General features: G+C 47.2%; 1 protein-coding gene across 4 annotated transcripts in view; it reads right to left on the bottom strand.

The window, feature by feature from the left end:
• Nucleotides 1-15728, bottom strand: part of LOC108351510 (uncharacterized) — a 53229-nt gene that overhangs the window by 7458 nt on the left and 30043 nt on the right. Inside the window, exons 2-3 of one of the 4 annotated variants that reach the window (XM_063264662.1) lie at nt 2684-6879; nt 49-2068 (exon numbers count right to left, since the gene is read on the bottom strand). The exons of 2 other annotated variants lie outside the window; for them this stretch is intronic. The gene's annotated coding sequence lies outside the window, so the exon portion shown is untranslated. The remainder of the gene's footprint in view (nt 1-48; nt 2069-2683; nt 6880-15728) is intronic. One more of the 4 variants, XM_063264663.1, reaches the window with a different exon arrangement.

The raw sequence follows: 15728 nt of genomic DNA, 5'->3' as shown, positions 1-15728 counted from the left end.
ACGAAAGCGGGCCCGTTGTCCGACCCCAATGCTTGAGGCATGTCATACCTGGGAAAGATTTCCTCGAGGAGCTTCTTGGTGACCATTTTTGTAGTCTCGTGCTTTGTGGGGAAGGCTTCGACCCATCCTGAGAAGGTGTCTATAAACACTAGGAGATACTTGTATCCATATATACCTGGTTTAATTTCAGTAAAATCAATTTCCCAATGGATGTCGGGACAGTGTCCCCTAGGACGAACTCCTTGTCTAATCACGGTCCTTCCCAGGTTAACCTGAGCGCACGCTTTGTAACTCTCAGTCACCTTTTGTATCGCTTTGTCCCGATTCAAAAAACACAGATTTATCTCTTCCCGATCTAGTAAGGTTTTCATCTTCTTAAACCCCAATTGGGTTAATTTATGTAAAAAGGAGATCAATTCAAAAGTCCTTTGTAGACCCACTGTTTTAGTTGAGGGTGGTAGATGGCCCCCATTTTTTTTTAGGAGCTCTATGTCCTCATGGGCGTAAACCCAACTGGTTTGTCCCACTGGTGGGGGCGTGGGTTGGTCTGGGCTATTTAAGGACAAGATTTGTTTGCTCATGGCCACTTCTCGCACCGTGGCATCGGCCAGCCGGTTTCTTCGTGCCTCTGGGTTGTGCTCTTTCTGGTGTCCTGGACAATGTATAATACTCAGTCTTTTGGGCAAGAATAGGGCTTCTAAGAGGGCCAGAATTTTAGCCATATCTTTACCCTCAGATGTGAGCAGCCCCCACCTCCGGTAGATCTCCCCGTGGATGTGTGTCGTGGCAAAGGCATAACGGCTGTCTGTATATATATTTAGCCTCTTACCTTTTGCCATCTTGAGCGCCTGAGTCAAGGCGATGAGTTCAGCCCGTTGTGCGGAGGTACCAGCAGGCAGGGCTTTCGCCCAAATCACTTTGTCCTCCGTAGTGACCGCAGCTCCAGCCTTTCGCTTTCCCTCTGCCAAGAAGCTGTTGTCATCCGTGTACCATGTGTGGTCAGCATTCTGAAGAGGCTGGTCCGATAGGTCCGGCCTGGTTCCATGTACTTCTGCGAGGATTTGTAGGCAGTCATGCTGTTTTGTCTCCTCTGGTAGAGGAAGCAAGGTGGCAGGATTGAGGGCGACTACGGGCCCAAACTGAACCCGTTCTGCATCCAGTAACAAGGCTTGGTGCAAGAATTAGAGAGCCAGCGGTCTGGGGGCTGCTTTACCAAGGCCTCCACTGCGTGGGGTGCTAGGATGGTGAGTGGCTGTCCCAAAGTCAATTTTCCAGCGTCTTTGATCAGGACAGCAGTAGCAGCCACCATCTTTAGGCACGGTGGCCAGCCGGAGGCCACAGGGTCCAATTTCTTAGACAGGTAGGCCACAGGGCGTTTTCAGAGTCCCAACCTTTGTGTTAGGACCCCTTTAGCATACCCCTGTTTCTCATCGATGAACAGTTACTGAGCAAATTGTAAGGGTTTGGAACAGTCGGATGAATATCTTCTATCCTCTTGTTGACCTTTCTCAAGTCTTGTACTGGCCTATAATCTCCAGTGCCGGGTTTCTTAACAGGCAGAAGAGGCGTATTCCAAGGCGACCGGCAGGGGATTAGGATGCCTTGATCTAGAAGCCTCGTAATGTGAGGCCTTATACCTTGATAAGCTTCATGTGACAGGGGGTATTGTTTTATGGAGACTGGAGTTGTAGTGGCCTTTAACTGTATAATTAAGGGGGGCTGTTGGAGCGCCAACCCCATCCCACCAGTCTCTGCCCAAGCCAGTATCCTGTCCCGGTTCATAGGGTTAGAACTTGAAGGGGAGTTCCGTGGGGGCCAGTTATTTGGGCCCCTCCTTCCTCAAAATGAATTTGTGCTTTTAGTTTGGTGAGAAGGTCACGGCCCAGCAGAGGGTACGGGCAGTCCGGAACATGTAAGAAGGAATGGGTCACCTTACCGGTAGCCAGCTGAACCCGGCGGTCCATAGTCCATCGGTATTGTTTCTCACCAGTAGCTCTTTGTACCCAGGCCGTCCGGTCGCTGAGTTGTCCTGAAGCTTGGGTGAGGACTGAATGCTGGGCTCCTGTGTCTACCAGGAAAGTAACCGGCTGCCCCCCCCCAACTTCAAGCTTTACCCTGGGCTCAGGGGGGGCTCCTGGCCCTGACCTCTCTAATCTTTATCTAGAGCCAAGAGGGAGGTTCGTGGTCGAGGCTTTCGGGGTCCGCCAGGCTTCTTGGGGCACTCTCTGGCCCAGTTCCCTTTCTCTTTGTAATAGGCACATTGATCTTTATCCAGCTTCAGCCCCTTTCGAGCTCCCCCCTATCTCCCTTCCTTTCTTGGCCCTGAACTACGGCGGCCAAGATTCGACTCATTTCTCTCTCTTATTAAAAATCTTTTCAGCTTCTTTAAGTAAATCCTGTAATGTATAGCCCTGCAAATTTTCTAACCTCTGTAACTTAGTCCTGATATCTGGAGCAGCCTGCCAGATGAAGGACATAGAGACACTCGTCATTTGTCCTGGGTCATCTGGGTCATAGGGAGTGTACATACGGTAGGCCTCCTTAAGTCTCTCTAGAAAGGTGGAGGGAGTTTCCCCTGCTTCTTGTAATACCTGTTTTACCTGAGCCAAATTAGTAGGGCGTCGTATAGCCCCTCGGAGACCCGCTAGAAGCAACTGGCGATAAAGGCGTAGGTGTCCCTTACCTTCAGCTGTATTAAAATCCCAGTTTGGTCCTCAGGCAGCTGGGTGGGACGCCCATCATCTCCCAGAACATGCTTTCTGGCCTCTAGGAACACTCCTTGTTTTTTTTTTTTCTGAGGTTAAGAGGGCCTGTAAGAGCTGTTGGCAGTCATCCCAAGTAGGCTGGTGGGTAAGTAAAACAGATTCTATTAGGTCGGTGAGTGCCACCGGATCTTTGGAGAAAGAAGGGTTGTGTTGTTTCCAATTGTAAATGTCAGCTGCTGAAAACGGCCAGTATTGGGTCTGGCCACCGGTTCCCTGTCTAAGTGGGAAAGCCTGGGAGGTTGTATCTGGCATCACCTCGAGCTTATTGCGCAATCTCCCTGCGACAGGGGAGAAACCCTTATCAGACTGTGGCCCGGCAACTGATCTGGCCGGCGGCTCTGCCTCCTCCGTTTTAGCTGGGCCTGTCAGAGAGAAGATCTATGAGAGGGGAGTTTGGGTCTGCCGGGAGGACAGGTTTCTTAGAAGGCTCTGATTTCACAAAGGTAGAGAGAGGAAGACGTGGCCGGCAGACCGGGCGGGGCCGAGGGGGCAGGCTGGGGGTTGAGGGGAGGCCAATTCGGGTCCACGAAGGGTTCCGCCCGGGGGGGGGGTTTAAGGCGAGAAGAAACCTGGTCAGGATGTCCGTGGACGACCCGATCTTTAACCTGTAAAATAATGATCTTATTAAATGTGCCATTCACTGGCCATCCCGCTCCGAAAGTGGGCCACTCGGATGTGCAGAGAGTCTGTCATTTTCCTTTTTTAACCTCGACGGACTGGTTGTTGCCCGGTCGTGGACGTCTTTTTAATGATCAAGAGTGAGACTTAGGGGCATTGTTAGGGACTGTCCCATGTTAGTTCTAAGGAAGATTAGAACACAGAGAAAACAAACAACACCAACAGTCAAACAAACAACAGACAGGCGTGCTGCACGGCTTTGGTACCAAACTGAAAGCAAAAAGTCAGATGGAGGTGGCAAAGGTCCGGGGCCCTCTGAAAGCCAAAAATACAGACAGAGTGCCGTTAGTCCGGATCTTTCTCCTCTCCCAGATTGGGCCCCGAAAAGTCGGGCCCCAACACCCTTGGAACGTCTTCCAGGGCTGCGGGGCGAGAAGTCCGAGCTCGTCAGCTCCTTCTTCGTCCCGCCCAAATTCCAAACAACCTGGCTGAGCGCTCACAGAACAGACCTGGCTGAGCGCTCACAGAACAGACCTGGCTGAGCGCTCACAGAACAGACAGAATAAGGCAGAACGAGACAAAATCAGACAGACAGACAGACGCCGGCCGGCTTACCTCCCAGTGGGTGGTCGGTGGTCCCTGGGTGGAGGATCTCCTTTCCCGGCCAACGCACCAAATGAAAACCTCTCAGGGAGAACTTTCCCTCGGGATGGAGACCCTCTAACTCCAAAGACCAGACCGAGACACCACAGGATGCAATCAGCAAGAGGATTTGGTTTATTGTCGGGATACACAGGCACAGGCACCTGCGGGCGCTTCAGTCACTCGGGGGACTGGCGCGCCCCACGGAACCAAGGATGGGCTTTTATAGGATTTTGGGGAGCAGAAGCAAGCATACAGAAGCAGATGCATGGTTACAGGGATATAATTGGTGGATTCTAATATGGCAAGGGTTTAGCCCGGGGGCAAGTTTCCTAGCTACCTTCCTGAAACATAACGGCTGACTCGGCTCCCCAAGGGTTCAGCCCGGGGGCAAGTTTCTTAGCTACCTTCTTGGAACATAACGGCTGACTCGGCCCCCCACCAGGGTGTGGGACCTCTCCCGGGGCTTTTCTCATTGTCAGGTGCTCAACCGAAGTCGTCCTGTTGCCAGGCCTTCAACCAAACACATCCTGCTTGGCAGCCGCTGTGTACTCAGTGTTCTAACCTTTCCCGAACCAGTCATCTTAAGTACAGCCTTGCAAAATGGCGTTACTGCTGCTAAGCTGGGGTCTTTCATTCTGGCCTCTGCTTCTGAGCCGTGTGTTTACAGGTATGCACTACTGAAAGACCCCCAGAGCAGGAAGCCCTCTCTCAAGTCTCATGATGACACAACCTTCCAAGAATGCATGTAAGACCGTCCTTGCTGTAATCACATGAGGTTTAGATAGGGAGGAGTGCACTGGGGTTGAGACTCTTATCCCACACATTGGCAGAGTTTGACCCTGAGTAGCTGAGAGAAGGAGTATGTGAAGGAAGAAGGCACAACCCAAGGGCACAGGGATGGTGTCATTGGAAAGTGTCGAGAATACCAGTGAAAAATCACAAGGAGAAGCTTTCTATCTCTCAAGATTCCTTTTTAGATTGTAATCTAACTTCACTGGTCAGCTAGTTCCTGGGAGAAGCTTTCTGTTATCTTTATTAGGTCAGGATCATGTACTTAAGGGTCTTATCTTAAGCACTATTATCTAGTTTCTGGGAGACCTGGCTCAAGACATGTGACCTTTTATTTACTCACTGGCTGGGAGCAGGGTCTGGAATTTGAGGTATTTAAGGCTCTTAGGGGTGAGATAGCATTTCTAAATTTCTGACTTCTTGGCTGTATTTTTTATTCACCCACTACTACCCTGGCCATTCCCTGTGTGTTTTAAAAGGGCAGAATGCCCACCGCCTTGCTGGCTGAGATGCTCAGGCCATTTAGGAGAACTGGCTCCAAATGCATGAGCACAGGAGAGCTGGTCCTGACCCCCACCAGAGCAAAGCGGGAAACCTGGTGGGTGTCCATGCCCACACTGACATGGCACCAAGAACCAGGCGTAAACCTGCAGGATTAAAAGGCACACACATGCGGGTTATTCATGTTAAGAAAGAATGCCCACACTGTGGCTTTATATTCCGAATATATACCCCAAATTAACCAGGTGGAAAAATCTGGGAAGCACAGTGGGAAACTCTGGCTTCAGGCTTTGCTAACAAAGACTGAATATGAATCCATGCCCCAAATTTACTGGGGAGCAATCCAGGAAGACCAGCCTAAATCCCAAAAACAAAAGACTGGGAAGACAAAAGGCAGGAACCAATCATTGCCCAGGTGTGTTGCTACTGGGTCAGGCTGTTCCTTTATTAGGAACAAAAGGCTTCCACATGCATCAGCAGGGCTCAGCAGGGGTCAAACCTTGCAAGGGACCCAGAAGGGTCTGACAAGGAGGTGAAACACTGCAGGGAACCCATGAGGGGTCCCCCTATTTTATTTTATTTTTTTACTAAACAAGTCCCCCTATATTATTTTTTAAGCAGCACCTGTCTTAGGACACTTTGGGTTATCAGACCTCTTTCCTGTCTCTGGAAAATTCTGCCAGTCTCAGAATTTCCTGTCTTAGGTGACGCCTGGTTCCAAAGAGTTGCCTGTCCTTAGCTAACTGCTTCTTGTGAAGGCTGAGCCCAATGTGGGCAGAGGGTTTGTCTCCTACCAAGCAGAACTAGACCTGCTTAGTTGCTGCCCAGGAGTGGGAATGCTGTTTGTGCATGTGATAAGAAGCATAAAGCTGACTACAGCGGTGCCCTAAGGGCCATAACACTGAGGGCCATTGTCAAGCTGTTCCTGTATTAAAATTTAATAGAATTCCCAATCGTCAGCAACTACTCCACAAAGTTTACCCACTGTGCTTGCCTAACAACAAACTGGTAGGAGGGCAATTCCAGACACTGCAGACACAGTGGCAGCAATGGCTGGTACAATAGCAGTGAAGATGCCAAAGTCTTTCCCAAAACAGTTCAGGATCGGCCATCCTTCTCTAGAACAACCGGCAGGCAATGGAACCAGGTCTGAGATCCGCATAACCAGGGCAGAGTTCCCCAATCTCCAGTAGCTTCATGCAGATGGCATTCCTGTGAAATCACAGACTGCAAAATGGCAACACCAGTCATGGTGGCAACAGCCACCAGGGGAATGAGGAGGGGCAGTGGTAGCAGTTGGAGTCCAGTCTTCTCCTGCATGCAGCAGTGCACGGAGGGTTGAAGTGCAGGCCATGGTAGGACAGGTCATGAAGTGACGATAACAATGATGCAGCAACGCCAAAATCTCCATGCTGACAAAAGATGAGGGGGAATCCTCCATCTTCCTCCAAGGGCACAGGAATGACTCCAGGGACCCAAATCATGACAGCTTAATCTTCATGCTCCCAGGATCAGCATGTCTTACCAGCCACTCTGGCAGTTGGCACACTCCTGTAGCATCCTGTAGGAAAAACACAAACATGCCCTCTTACCCATATAAAATACCTGAACAGGATCATGCCGTATGCCAATATGTGGGGCCTTCCATTTCACCTAGGCAGAAGTATGCCTAGTGCTAGGGTGCCATAAACACCTTGGCATTCAAATTTTAAAATTGAAATAAAAGAGAGCATTATTTACATAATTGTATAGCATACAGGGATATAACTCTCCCTTTTTATTTATTAAAATATTGCTAAGATATTAATTTATTAAGATAAGTCCTTGAGGATTACCACTACTATGTGATACAGGAAGAAATTGAGGACACTGAGCACTTGTATTTATAATTTGACTTGTATACCAAATTATTGTCTCCAGCATTATTGTTTTGGTGATATAAAGAATGAGATTGTTTGACTAATTGTTCCTATGTAAGGCCTATAATCTGCCTGGTATCATTGCCCTCCCTTGCTAAGGGGTCCAGGCAATCCAGTTTGAGTTCTTAAATGCCCTATAAAGGAACAGTACTTAGGGCTCTTAACCACTAAACCATCTCTCTAGCCCCTCACAAGCTTTATTTACCTAAACATAAACATTAATTAGAAATGTCAAATCCTGTAAATATGGTCCAGATTCAGTCTTCCTAGAAATCCCTGAGCTGGCAGAGCGAGGCTGGAGTTGAGAATAAGCAAATGGAGTTTTCCTCTTTTCATGAGGGTGTGTTGTCAACTCCATTATCATTTCCAAAGAGGTCAGTATGAGTCTATGGTTTTGTTTAATTGTCTGACCCAGAGCACTGAAAGGAAAGTGAATTGTCAGACATTCACACTGAAATCATCACTCACTGATTTCATGTAGAAAACTTGCCTCTGATAAAGCATAAGTAATTTTAAAATTTGAGGGTTAACAGTACCTAAAAAAAGGAAAAAAAATTTATCAATTGTAAACCACAAGCCACAAATTGGCTATCAGTACATGAATTGAAAGTTTGATTTTTTAACTTTTAAAAAACAGTGGCTACAGCATGTAATTCAATAATCTGTGCTGAAGCAGGGGAAACTCTAGAGAATAAACGTGTGATCCAATTATATATGTTGCCTTCTCATTAGATGAACCATCTATAAATACAGTAAGTGTATTTTCTATGGGCTGCATGCACAAATTTACAGGAAATACAAAAGCCGGCATTGAGTAAAAGTATTAATTTTGCCTCAAAAATTTGTAGATGTAATAGGCCAAATATCAGTATTTTGTCATAACCGATTTGCTTGTTGTTTGGCATAAGGTATGTTTCACCAGGTTCCTTTTTAAAATACTTCCATGACTCTAGTCTACAATTCTGTATTAACACAACAAAAGCTTTATCTCCAATGAGGATATCAAACAAAGGCTTAAGTCCTCTGGTAAGGTGAGGTACTTAGCCAATTAACATATCCTTAGGAGCTTAAAATTAGTTTCAAATATTAAAAAGGAATATTGAATCTTTTCTGGAGCAACAGCTATTCCCCAAATATTAAAGCTCATTGTGAGAGTAAAGGTTTGTAGTGAAAATTTCCATATACACTGAAAGATTCAAAGTTCTAACTTCTTTCATTGAAGCAGTGACAAAATTACATAATATAGGGCTATTAGCCATTCTTTTGTAAAAATTTTTAATGATATGACTTCATGGGCTCTCTAAAATTATAAGCAAGCTCACTAAATGAAAACTCACAATTGCCAGGACATAAACAAATTGCATAAAAACAATCCTCTAAATCTGTCTTGAAATGGCAGTTGGAGTAAGCAAACAGGGTGTAAAGCTCTTACAAGTTCCAAAACCTCATCATTCCTTTGTAAATCCTGTAACAATCTCTACCTGTTTGATTTTTTTCTTAATTACAATTAAGTTTGAGTTAGCCAGTGTAACACTGGCAATCCTTAACCACAATCTTTAAGTTCTCCTTGTAACACCAGAGCACAGCCACAACTTTGGAAAGCAAAACTAAACTTCCAACAAACAATCTAGCCTCCAAAATCCAGTCTCCAAGACACTGACTCTATCCTTCATGCTACAAAGTTTGACTGCCAATTCCTACATATGAACTCACGATGGTGTGGTCTCCAATATCTCAACAAAGAGATATTATCCTAAATTCTTTTAGAAGCCTGGTTTCTAGGATAAGAATTCCATATCTCAATTTAGACCTGTTTCCCTAGGTTGGCTCAAGCCACATGTTGTCCAGAATGGCTCCATCCAAATTACCAGTTTTAAGCCCACTTTCTGTTAACAATGTTAGAATTTTTAACCATATCCAATAACTTAAAAGCCAATAGTCCCTAACGAAGGCATGCAGAGCATATTTATACATTTAAAACCAATCAGAAACAAAATTGAAGTGGCTACTCATATCTTTAATATTTAGACCAAACACCATTTTTACTTTTTCTAGCTGTAATTTTAAGAGAAGCACATTGTCACCTGCTAAGTCTCATAATAAGCTATGGATTTTTATCAGCTCCTGCATATGCTCAGGGCCCCCGGGCAGCTTCTCCAGCTGACCTTGGCTCCTAGCTACAGGTGCAGGGCTCCAAATGTCTATTGAAACTGCTTTTTATTCATTTGTTCCTTTTTTGAAACGAGTTAAAAGCAAATCAAGGTGTGAACCACCAGCAGATGAAGTTTTTACCATTTTTCTATGAACATGAAACATAAAACATTTAGGCAACAAGAAACAAAAACCACAGACATAAACTGACAGACATGGATAGCTTGATGCACCAAGGACAGACAATAGACATAGAGGGAAAAAACTAGATGGTGTCCCACCAAAGGGACGCAGATATCATTTCTTCAATAGGAGCCAGCAGAGAGGTAGGACATCTCTTGACTTCCTTCTGTCCCTAGGAGAACTCTGAAAAAGTTTCTTTCTCTTTCTCCAAAGCATCCAAGGAGACTCCAAGAGGACTGTTTTTCCCAAACCTATTCTTTCTCATGTCTAGGGTGTAAACTTTCTCTAGTCAGGGTCCAAAGACTAAAACATAACTCTAAAAGAACACATATGCAAAAACACTTTACCATTACTTTGTCCTTTTTTTTATTACAAGTTTTACTCATGCTAGCCCAAATCACCGAGGCCTTTTCTAGCCCATCTTACTCCAATACGTGCCCCCTTCTTTGCCAGCTGGCTTCCTGGGATAGGGTGTTAAAGGGATATCCTTGACCTTCCTTGGGACCTCTGTAGGACTGCCCCTCTCATGAACCCTGTCTGCTAATGGCAAGTTTCTGAAGATTGTTGACCAGGCCCTAAAGGACAAGGGTACCAAGGCTACCTCCACTCAGAGGAGAGTGGTCTGAGAATGTTATGGAGACACCATATACCACACTCCATCCCAGGCCTGGGCAGAGGCCAGACAGTCCTACGTGGCACTACTACAGTCCCTGCTCCCTGCATTTGCTCTCCCTCCGAAGGTTCCCATAGTTCCCTCCCTCCTCTAAACTTCAGGAAATCAAAACTCAAATTCTCAGCCTCTCTTCCTCTTCCCAAAAGTCAAACTGAAAGCTAGCTCCTGTCCTCCTCCACTTCCACCAACTTACTTTCTCCTCTCTCTCAGGCATCTGTCTGTCTGTCTGAAGGCAGTGGTGCCCCACCCATGGTCAGTCTTGAGTAGGACTGGGACTCTAAGCAGGAAGGTGGGGTAGGGATTCTGCCAAGTGAAATTTCCATTCTGAACAGCTTGGGCTCACCAAACACACAAGTCAGACTTAATCTTCCCCAGAGCCCTCAGTTCGCAGAATACCCCCAAGTGCTCCTGGCATCCTCCTCTCGCTCACAGGGTCAGTGTTGTTAGTGAGTGTAATAGCTCTCTCAATGTGTGCTTGCTACCAGGGGGTTCCATTGACTTGAAAGCTGAAATGTGCTCTGACTGCTATGATAGCTTCTGCCACTAGGGGAGCGTGTGGCGCAGCACGGAGCCCTGGTTTAAAGCACTCTACCAGAGCCACCTTCCTGGGAAAGGATTGGTTTGCTTTCTGACCAAAGCTGTGCCTGTCAATAAATTAAAGGGACAAGGGTGGCCTCAACTGTTAAAAGAAGAGAGTACGGGTGGCACGTCTACCTCCCGTAGTAACCATCAGCCTAAAGTCATTCGATGCACAGCCACAACTGAGTGTCCCAGCCCCTTGACTAGAACAGACTCCACCTTTCCACCATAGAGCCTTTCCACCTGCTGGGCAGATGACTGAGGCTCTTGGTCTAATAATTCCATCTTCCATTGTGAGTCTACGTTTCCACCTTCCCGCTGGGGTGTTGGAACACTGCTCGTGGAGGGAAAATGCAGGGGCGCCAGGCATTACTTACAGCTGCTTGCTGGGGTGCCTGGCTCATGGGACTGACTGGTCACCAACAGGTTACTCAGGGGCGGTGAAAGACAGTCTAAGATACGGGTCCCACCCCATGTTTCTCCAGGTGAGCAATGGCAGGGGCTGGGACAGAGGCTGTGCTCCTCAAACTCCTGGATACCCAGACGCCACAGAGAACCTCAGAGTTGAGCATGGGGTTCATATCCTCCTGTGTACCCAGAGGCCATTGAGGACTGTAAGGAATCGGGAACAAGGGCCGAGGGCCTGAGGGTGTGTGTGGGTGTGCTGGGGGATCCGACTTAGCTCAGGGTGAGTGCCAAGAGTGTGGAAGGCCCTTCTGCTAGAGATTTAGATGCAGTTTTCTATGACAAAGGCGCCCCCTCATGGTAGTTCTTGATGAAGGAGACAGTCATTGCTTGTCTAAACTGCTTTATTCATGGCACACAGAGCTGCATATAATTTACTCAGGGTGAACCAGAGACTAAATACCTTTTGTATTGCTTATTGGCTAAACCACTTGGAGAGCCTAGATACCTCATTAGCATAGAGACCTCTAGGCTCCATGTTATGTGACCAGTTGTCATGGTCCTCTTAATGGGGTGTCATGGTGTCCTCTAGGGCAGGAATCTGGCCGGGAGCTAGACTGAACTTCTACCGCTCTTAATTATGAGTTTTCTCGGGGTTCTGAACTTTGTGACTACCTTACCAGTTCTATCCGGGAGCCCAATACCAACCCCAGGGCATACTGAAATGGCACCACACCCATGGGTGGTGCGCCCAGAATTCTACATGAGGTGGATGCACTCTCTAATATGATTTAAAATAATAGGAACAGAGCCCTACAACTTAAGGAAAAGAACCTGACATTCTTGTTGCCCCCTTTTCCCTCTCCGAAATTCAATGGCTAATCAAAAATCACTCCTTCCCTGCGACCAGTTTAATAGGATTCTCAGGACAAATTGATAACCATTATCCCCATGAAAAATGGGTCTCTGTCCTCCCTCTGTTGCCATGGCTGCCCCCCAAAGCCCACAGTTGAAGCCCCCTCAATATTTACTGATGGGGGAAAGAGGGTAGCTTCATGAGTAATACACTACTCCCCTGAGGATGAGCCTCCTATGCTCGGATTCAGAGAGCTGCCCCACAACTCCTCCAATATAAGGAGCTATATGATATCTCTCTAGCCCTAAAGGAAATCAAGGAGCCCCTCAACCTTTTTTCAGACAGTGTATATGCTGCTGTCATTTTGCTCCCCTGGCTGTGAAGAGCCTTTGTCAAACTAGACACCAACCCACTCTCCCCTCTACTCATGCAGGTTTCCATCCTCCGACAGGAAAGAACTGCCCCCTGCCCCCAATGTGAGATCTCACAGTCCCCTGCCACTGAGGGAAATACCCTCACTCACCAAACCACCTCAACAGGGACATTCATGGTCTCCACTGAGCAGGCAGTCCAATTCCATTCACGCACACACACAAATAAAAGGGGGCTTCATGCTCACTTCTCCCACATCGCCCTTGCAGAACCCCAGAGGATAATAAAAACATGCTCCTCTTGTGCAGCCTCACTATCACCCCAGCTTTACAAATGGTGGGTACCAATCCCTGAGGCCTTAATTTCAATGTCTTATGGCAAATCGATGTCACCCATATCACCAATTTGGTAGGCAGGAATAGGTTCTTGTTACCATAGGCACATACATTTCATATAGGCTACAGCCCAAAAGGTGGAAACTCAACAAAGTCATGCTCTTCACCTCTGCCCTCATGTGCATTCCTTAAGAGAGAAAAACTGAAAATGGCCCTGCCTTCCCTAGCTCTCAATTCTAAACCTTCTGCATATGTTGGGAAATTGCCCGCCATACCCAACAAACCTCAAGGCCAAGGAATAATAGAAAAACACATCAAACCCTAAAAGCCCAACTTTTAAAACATAAGAGAACCACCCTAATGTACAATTAATGCTATCCGTGACTGCACTCAACATAGTTAACATCTATAAGAACTCTAAACACTCTCCTATCTCCCTCCATTGACACACACCAAAATTAACCACATCACCTCCTAGTATGAAGGCGAGATCCTTTGGATGGGATTTGGAAAGACCAGTCCCTCTACTTACAACTGGGAGGGGTTTCATTTGTGCTTTCCCACAGGACCAGCCTAAACCTGTCTGGGTTCCTGTCAGAAATGTCCAACACCACCCCACCAACCAAGAAGATTGCCTGCCCCTTGCTGGCAGATCAAGGACAGAGGAGGAGGAAGCAGAGGAAATGCCACACCCAAAGGAATAGCAAGATCTCCTGGAAGGACATTCATGACTTGGTGACTGCTGCCTGGCCACAAGCCCTCCACAAGCCTCCCTCTCCTCTCTTCTTATGACTGTTTTTGTCATCCTTCATACAAACGCTGCTCCTGCCCAGGCTCTCCCTAGCTTTCTCAACACCTACCACTGGAGATTCTTTACTGGAGAGACCTAGAGCAGACACAAGAGTCATAAGAAAAGCATAGGAACCCAGCATTGCTCACTCGAAGGATGTGAGACCAGAATTGAGATCTACACCCAGATTGCACCTCCACTCCACCCAGTCCTTTCCTCTGCCTTCCTTACCGGAATGCAGGCCAATGTCTCCGAGAGGTCTCCATCGATGGAGGCTGCAATACTGGAGCTGCAGAATGGAATCCACCAGCCACAGTGACACCAGGCTCACCAAGATTATTACTCATTTTCCATGGGATGAATGTTGATGAACAGGAGTATGGTACACTCTACCCTAATGTCTGTCCCAAATATCCATAGCTGACTTCCATGTCTCTCACAAACTTTTCCCTTCCTCCAAATCAGTCTTTGCCCATGCTAATATTCTTCAGCAGGAAAATCTGTCTCAGGAGGAACTACAGCCTACCTTTTCCTGGCTACAGTACATTCAATATGCAGCTGACCTCCTTCCCTTAACCACCCACCCCAACTCCTCCCAACACTCTGCCTGTGCTTCGCTCTCCTGAGGCTATTAGCAGCCATTCCTATCCACATTTCCATTCATGAACCCCATGGACCCTCGCCTGTGTGAAAAGCACAGGATATTCCTCTCTTCGACCTAAAGGGGGGAGGGCATTTCTTCCTCTTTGCCTTGTAGAACCCTCCTCAAAACCTCATCTTACAGGCTCCTGATACCTTCCCATCACCAAATCAGTATGGGTTAAACCCCTGCTCTCCTCTGGTGCAAAGGCCCTACAGGTTTCCGAATTAAACCCCCTTCTCCAGGCTTCTGCACTCCTGTAATAATTGTTCCCAGGTTTGTCTCTATGAACCTGAAGAACTTGCTTTGCAGATGGAGGAAGAGAGAGACAGAGAGAGAGAGAGAGAGAGAGAGAGAGAGAGAGAGAGAGAGAGAGATCTTCATTCCTTTGCTTGTTGGACTGGGTCTTGATGTCTCACTAGGTGGGACAGGAACTGCTGAAGCAGCCCTCATCCAAACAGCATTTGGGCGTCGATGTCCAGGACAAGCTCAACCAAGCAATGGCTTCCATTCCAGACAAGCTTGAGTCCCTTCAGTGCCAGGTAACCTCCTTAGCAGGAGTTGCTCTCCAAAACCGGAGGGACCTGCACTCATTGCCTGCTGAACAGGAAGGGACTTGTGTTCTGCTGGGGGAGGAATGATGCTTGTATGCCAATGATTCTGGGATAGTAGAACAAGATGTGCAAATGCCCAAAGAGCTCCTGGGGCATCTTCAGGTGCTCCGAACACCCCTTCCCCGCTTGGTATTCTAACCCCTTGGCACCTTGGATTCTTCCCCTCCTTGGCCCCGTACTAGCCATTGGAACCTTGGTTTTTTGGCACCTTGTCTAATCCAGTTTCTAAAGCAGCAGCTGAGAATCGTTGCAAAGATCACTACCAATCAGGTTTTGGTTCAGTACCAGGCTGTCCCAACCCAGGAGACAGTTATGCCAGTGACACCTCTGCTTTATAAAAAAGGAAATGGAGGAGTTGTGGGGCAGTGTCCTGTGCCACCAGACAGAACTGACAAAGTTGTAGCAAAGTTCAGAACCTTCATAAAACAGATAATTGAAAATGGCAGGAGATGACTGTCCCGTAGTATGTGACCAAGACACCCTACTGGGAGGACCAGGGCAATCAGTTATGTACAGATAACACCTGAAAATTCCTTCCCCATGCAAATAAAACACCCCTGACTGAACTGTTGGGAGCAACTATAGATGGCACTGACATCTATTGGTTGTTTGTGGTATGCAACCATTTAAGCCGTGTCTTTAGCTTTCTTCTGGCATTTTACTAGGCCACAGTTGATAAGCATGTTAATAAGATATCTTCACTCCACCAATCCCCAGAGGTAAGTTTACAGCCACTGTCTGTTTTGTACTTAAGGCGAGTGCCTTTGTTCTCCAGGGTCCCTGGAATCAACAATGAGGTGTTCCTGCAATAAAGGCTGGTAAAGAAGGATCCAACAGTGTCGCGTCTTCCTTGCTGGTTGAGGTGGGTGCTTCAACTGGTGGCCCGTACGGGG

Source organism: Rattus norvegicus, chromosome 7, assembly GCF_036323735.1.
Source record: "Rattus norvegicus strain BN/NHsdMcwi chromosome 7, GRCr8, whole genome shotgun sequence".
NCBI classification, from domain to species: Eukaryota; Metazoa; Chordata; class Mammalia; order Rodentia; family Muridae; genus Rattus; species Rattus norvegicus.
The sequence above is the reverse complement of the archived record's forward strand: the minus strand, read 5'-3'. Positions and strand labels throughout refer to the sequence as shown.